This window comes from Octodon degus, unplaced genomic scaffold, assembly GCF_000260255.1.
Source record: "Octodon degus isolate 3935 unplaced genomic scaffold, OctDeg1.0 scaffold00428, whole genome shotgun sequence".
NCBI lineage: Eukaryota > Metazoa > Chordata > Mammalia > Rodentia > Octodontidae > Octodon > Octodon degus.
The window spans coordinates 246922-253027 of NW_004525004.1; the positions used below are offsets into that span (position 1 = coordinate 246922).

Consider the following 6106-nt stretch of genomic DNA (forward strand, 5'->3'; position numbering starts at 1 on the left):
CACCAAGCTCAGCTCTGTCTCGATTATCACGAAGTCACTCCACATGCATGTGGAGTCAAAGGCAGTGCTGTTTGAGTCTGAAAATCAAAGCCATTTAAAATTCCAAGAAGAACAGCTTTATTTGCCATACAGATTTCAGAGAAAGGAAACTTTGCTGGTTTTGTTGGGAGCAGCTAAAGCTCAAAATCCATCACATATGTTGGGTTAAGAGAAAGCCAGGCAAGAACAGAGTATGCTCCTCAATCCTTGTAAACAATCTGTTCGGGCTTGCAAGCTGTTTCTTGGCAGAGAGGTTGAAATTGGATTCAATCCATGGAGTAAATGAAAGAACTCTATCATTACTGTAAAGTTCCCTTTTACCATCCAGAATGAGGCCTCCACCTGACCTCAAGCGTTAGTTCAAATTTTTGTTTTAAAGAGTACATATTAGAATTAAAACAAAAATTATAAGTCATATTTTATTTCACTTAATAAAGTATGATGAATTTCACAATATTCATTATAATATACAGTGTTGTCTTCAAAACAATTGTTCATATTATAAGATATATGTATGTAAAATTGGAAGAAGAAAGAAAGTATAATAAATTCAGAAGATAAAAGGTACAAACAGCCCAGATCCAGCCCAGCCCAGGGATGGCGAGTATGTGGTAGAGCTTCTGGCTTTTTTGCACCCATGGGACACCTCCAGAGCAAAACTCAGGCACCTGCATGAGTGAGACTCTCTACTGTGTCATTAGGACCCCTGCAGCCCTCTGGAGCCACAGACCCTAAGCCCACCAAGTGATTGAGAACATCTTCAACTCTCTTGGGAACCCCAGATCCAGCCCAAACCCAGAACTGGCTAGTGTGTGGGAGAGCTTCTGCGCTCCCCTCTGCTCCCTGGGGCAGGGGTACAACAGAGGGGTGACACAGATTCACTGTGGTGCCAGAGGGGCACAACAGGTTCACTTCCAAGGGCTGCAGCAGGAAGGGGCTGAACACAACAGCTAGACCCAGGACAGGCATAACTGCATAAACTCTAACTAAATAGATCTGCAACTGACATTCAGTAGGTGCAAGGTTACAACTGTACTAAAGCTTTACAACAAATGTCAGAAGTCAGTGCTACATGAAATGACAAAGACAAGGAGAAAAATGCAATCTCAGACCTCGAGCCCACCCATAAAAAAGTGCAGAGGACACTAGCTCAGCTGAAAAGAATGAAATAACAGCTTCAGAAGTGAAAAAAAAAAAACAACAGCAGAAAGTTATAGAGGAACTCAAAGCAGAATTAATTGAGGAAATAAAAAAAATAAATCTCTGAATTCATAGCATCTGAAGTAAAGAATCTAATACAGAAACATATGGGGGAAACCCAATCTGAAAGAAAACACTGCAGTAAAAGAGTTAATAACTGAATCTAAAGAAGACATTGATTAAAAAAATAAAGATTAGAAATATGACAGATTCTTTCAATGAGCAACACAGGAAAGAAATAGATCACATGAAGCAGAGTCAAAGATATATAGAGGAAATTAAAATCTCAATCACAAGCCTGCCAAACCATTTCTGTGAAAAAGTGAAGACAGAGTTTTGATCTTGAAGACGCTGGTACAGCTAGTGAAAAGGTGAGAGAGGATCTCTTCAAAACAACTAGGATGAGGGAAAAAAGTAATTCACCTCCTGCAATACGATGCAAAGATGAACAATGTGAGATTAATAGGTATCTATGAGAGAGAAGGAGTCAATACAAATGATATAAAAACAATTTGGATGGAAGTAATAGCAGAAAAACTTCCCAAATATGAGGAAACAATCTGATATTCAGGTAAACGAAGCATACAGAATGCCAAGTCACCTCAATCCAATTAAAAACACACCGAGACATCTAATAGTCAAGATGCCAGAAATCCAGCTCAAGAATAATATACTGAAAGCCATTAGAGAAAAGAAGTAGATCACATTTGAAGGAAAACCCATCAGAATTACGGCTGACTTCTCTTCACAAAGCATGAAGGCAAAAAGAGCATGGAGCAGAGTACTTCAAGTCCTCTATGAAAACAATTTCCAGCCCAGACTACACCCTACAAAATGTTCTCTCTCTCTCTCTCTCTCTCTCTCTCTCTCTCTCTCTCTCTCTCTCTCTCAACAAATATATTTCTATTGGACTACCTGATACAGAAGATAGTATTGTATAATGGATGGACAGTATGAATAGAAATAATATAAATATGTTTTCTTTGAAAAAGACAAAAAAGGCTAACACAGCTTTCACTTAGAAACAAACTCTTGCATGACTGCATTACTGAACAAAAACCAAACCTGAAGCATAAGCACCATTTTTAAAAACACGTATCTGGAAATAGGTAGGAAGACACTTCTTGGTTTTTTTAAAAAACTGACCTCCCTTTAAGGCCTGGTCATAGAAGTTTAAACAATGTATATGAATCCACCATTATTGGTTGTCCTATCATATCTCTTTTACCTGTGTGTTCTGGGATCACACGTTCACCTGCCAATATATCTGGGAAGGAATGCTATGTCACAGTTACTTTTGAGTTCTTGGCAAGTAGGACTACAAAAGAGTAACTTGGAACAAGATTTACATCCTACTTAGAAAGCACTAGTATGCCCTTAAATAACAGGTTAAAATAGAGAGATACCGCCTGGAAGTTACTCTTTTCACTTTGGTTTTAGTTTTTGTGATTTATAGAGCTCTGTGATTCACTTGCTTACAGTACAATCCTGCCAGAAAGCACTAAAGGACAAGATACTCATGATTCCTTCAGCACTACATTTTTCAAGTTTTACTATATCCACAGTATGTCAGCAGTTCTTAAATACAAACACACACAAATAAAAAGGTAAATGGGTGAAATTCTTCTAATATTGCAAGTTTCAAAACCTACAATAGGGAAGGAGACAATGAGAGAACCCCCTATCCCCCAAAAAGCAGACATGTTCTTGTGCAGGAAATGGTTCAAGTCTTTGGATTTAAAAACAAGTTCCCTCAGAAAAGCTTGCTATAATGGAACTCTCAGGATATTTCTTTTGCTCCCACCCAAATGAACTTGAAAGACTCTAATGCAAAGCTTTAACAGGTATGAGATGCTGTAAATGATAATCAGAGCAGCCAAATGTAAAAAGATGAATGTATCTTCCATTTAGCTATAGTTTACAGCACAGCCTCTTTACCTATTGGATCAATAGAAGCCACTGAAGTAACACAAGTGCTCCGAAGCACAGGGGTAAAAAAGTACAGAACATATTACCTAAATAGTAGCAGGACTTCATGCCTAGGAAAGTTTTCTACACAGTAAAGTGATTCTAAGATCTCTCTCTCTCTCTCTCTCTCTCTCTCTCTCTCTCTCTCTCTCTCTCTCTCTCTCTCTCTCTCAACATGAAACAGAAAAAACAAATTTACAAGTAGATATAGCCATGATAGAAAATTACAAGGCAGAGAATGCAAGGTCAAGGCAATGCTATAGGTTGAACAGTATTCCATGAGGCTAGAAAATCTGTTAAGTTTGAAAGTCCTAGCAAAATATTACTTTTCTTTATAAATAACTTATTTATCGTATGACCACATGTTGAATCATTTTCTTTCCACATACTGAAGAATGCCACAGTCAGCCTTTAAGCATTCTGCATTTCTTTGCCAATCTTAAAGCTCAGTATCTTCTTCCAGTCGATTTTGGTGCGGGTAATGGGGATCTGCCGGCGCAAGGTCTTGAATGTGGTGTCTGACATTGTCTGATAGTTTTCACTAATCGCTGATACTCATTTTCCGCAATTTTTATCATTTTAATAAACTTGGCAGTTTGGGCTTCATTCAACACACTTCTTCGATCTTGTACATCTTTGTGACTAACCAATTGAACACTGCCATCTACGTAATACTGAACCTGAATCTTGAGAAATCCAACTAAGTGGGCTGCAGGTGGTGTGATGGTGAATTTCCACTCTGACCTCCAGCGACCATTCCAAAATTTTTTTGGCTGGAACTGGTGGCTTTTGATACATACAATAATAATCTTTTGCCCATCTTTAATTTTATCATATACAATACAGAAACCATTGGAACAATGATCTTTCACATAGACTCTTAAAGCACTGTCACAGGATTCTCTCCAAGACTTCAAATTTCCATCGATTTCCTCTGGATGGAGGTCACTTGCTTCTTTCCATAAGTGATCAAACTTAAAGGAAACTTTGTTTGTCAGATCTAAAAATCTGCTATTACCGAGATCACCATGCTCTGTAATTTAAACCTGATCTTCACATACTTCTATCTTCGCAGGTGCTAACTGACCCATGTTATTGGTAAAATGCATGAGCTGCCCCTTCCCAGAGGAGATTGTCATTGTTAAGTAGTAGCAGGACATCACTGAATACTTCATTAAAATCCTCTGGGGGTGTATGAGTAATGAATTTAGCAGCTATGCATACCTTCTCCGCATCCAGCACCCAATCCTCAAAGTCAGCCATCTTGGACTGATCTCCAAAACTCTCTTTCAAGTTTGATAGAGAAGTGAAATACTTCCACTACAAAGAACAACTAAAGAATTTCATAGCAACAAAGCCCAAGCTACACCGACTAATGAAAAGTGTTCCAGAGAGGTACCAAAATAATCAGACCTTCACAAAAGTGAATAGAAGGAACAGATAAATTAGGGCAAAAAGAAAAAAACCACAGAACAAAAAGAGTAAACAGTAGGTAAATAACATGGCAACCATGAATCAACACATCTCAGTAATAACCATCAATGGAAATGGACTCAATTCACCAATTAAGAGAAATAGATTGGCACAGTGGATTTGTAAATAAAATCCAAAAATATGCTGTATACAAGAAACATACTTAATTCAGAAGAATATTCACAGGCTTAAAGTCAAAAGATGGAAAACAATACTACGTGACCCAGCACCTCAGAAAAGAGCAGACATAGCAATCGTACTATCAGACAGTCTCAATTACAAACCAAGAATGATCAAATAAAAGAAAGGAGGCTATTATATACTGGCTAGGGGAAATAAACAAGAGGAAGAGGTAACAATCATACATATCTATGCACCAAGCAAAGGAGCACCTAAATATAGAAAACAAATCCTAAAGGACATGAAAAATCCAGTATCCAAGACCACAAAATTAACAGCAGAATTTAACACCATCTTATCTTAAAAGGATACGTCAAGCAGATAACAAAATTAGCAAAGTAGTAGGAGAAATAACACACAGCTTGGAATAAATGTTCCTTTTTTCAGAGTTGAAACATAGTATAATGATATTATAGGTATGTAAACTCAACAAAATATTCCAAAAGAGTCCAGTAGCCCATAATAGCATTGGGTCTTCCACTTCACTGGCAATGTCAGAAATTGTTGACTTGATAGCTCAAAAGTTGTTGACCTGATAGCTCAAATTGTTCCCCTATAGCTCAACACAACAGCATGGCTTTACCTTTTCTATTTCATTTTTATACTTTTCTGCTGGATGGTTAAGACCAAGGTAAAGCAGGACCGATGCAACAGGAGTTGTAGCTTTTGGGTCTGATAAGGTAAGTGAAATGCCCTCAGGATTCATCCTGAGATCCTGTACCTCAGATTATAGAACCTTTGTTAGTGTCAGCCATGTGGATGAGTCATGGCCACTGCTTGGCCAATGTGCTCTCTGTGAAAGCACAAGAGAATGTTTTTTCCAAGTGACTCTCCTTAGGCACACTCTAAATCATTGATCACTTTTCTCTTTGGCCCCATAATCTACCTGATCAGAAAATTGGGGACACTGGTGAGTTACAGGACGTTACAGCACAGGTTCTCATATGTCCTGTGTCTTAACTGACCTTGGAAGGCTAGGGCCAAAATGTTGACTTTCCTTGCATCCCTCCTTTTTCTCTAATTTTGGTCTGCAAACTTAGGTTGTTAACCATCCAGAGGACAAGCTTATTGTTATTGCCATACAACTTAGGTTACTAAGCTTACCCTCACTATCTGTCTGCATATCAAACATCTTAGGCATAATATGGAGCATGCATTTTTCATCAAGTATTGATATGTTGAACTTTAAGTCCCTATAGAATATGACAAAAATAATTTTAAAATTAGAATATATTTTAAAATAGGC

At 37.9% G+C, this 6106-nt stretch overlaps 1 pseudogene; it reads right to left on the reverse strand.

Moving 5' to 3' along the window:
• Positions 1 to 3618: 3618 nt before the first annotated feature.
• LOC101573465 lies at positions 3619 to 4470 on the reverse strand (annotated as a pseudogene).
• Between the last annotated feature and the right edge of the window lie 1636 nt (positions 4471 to 6106).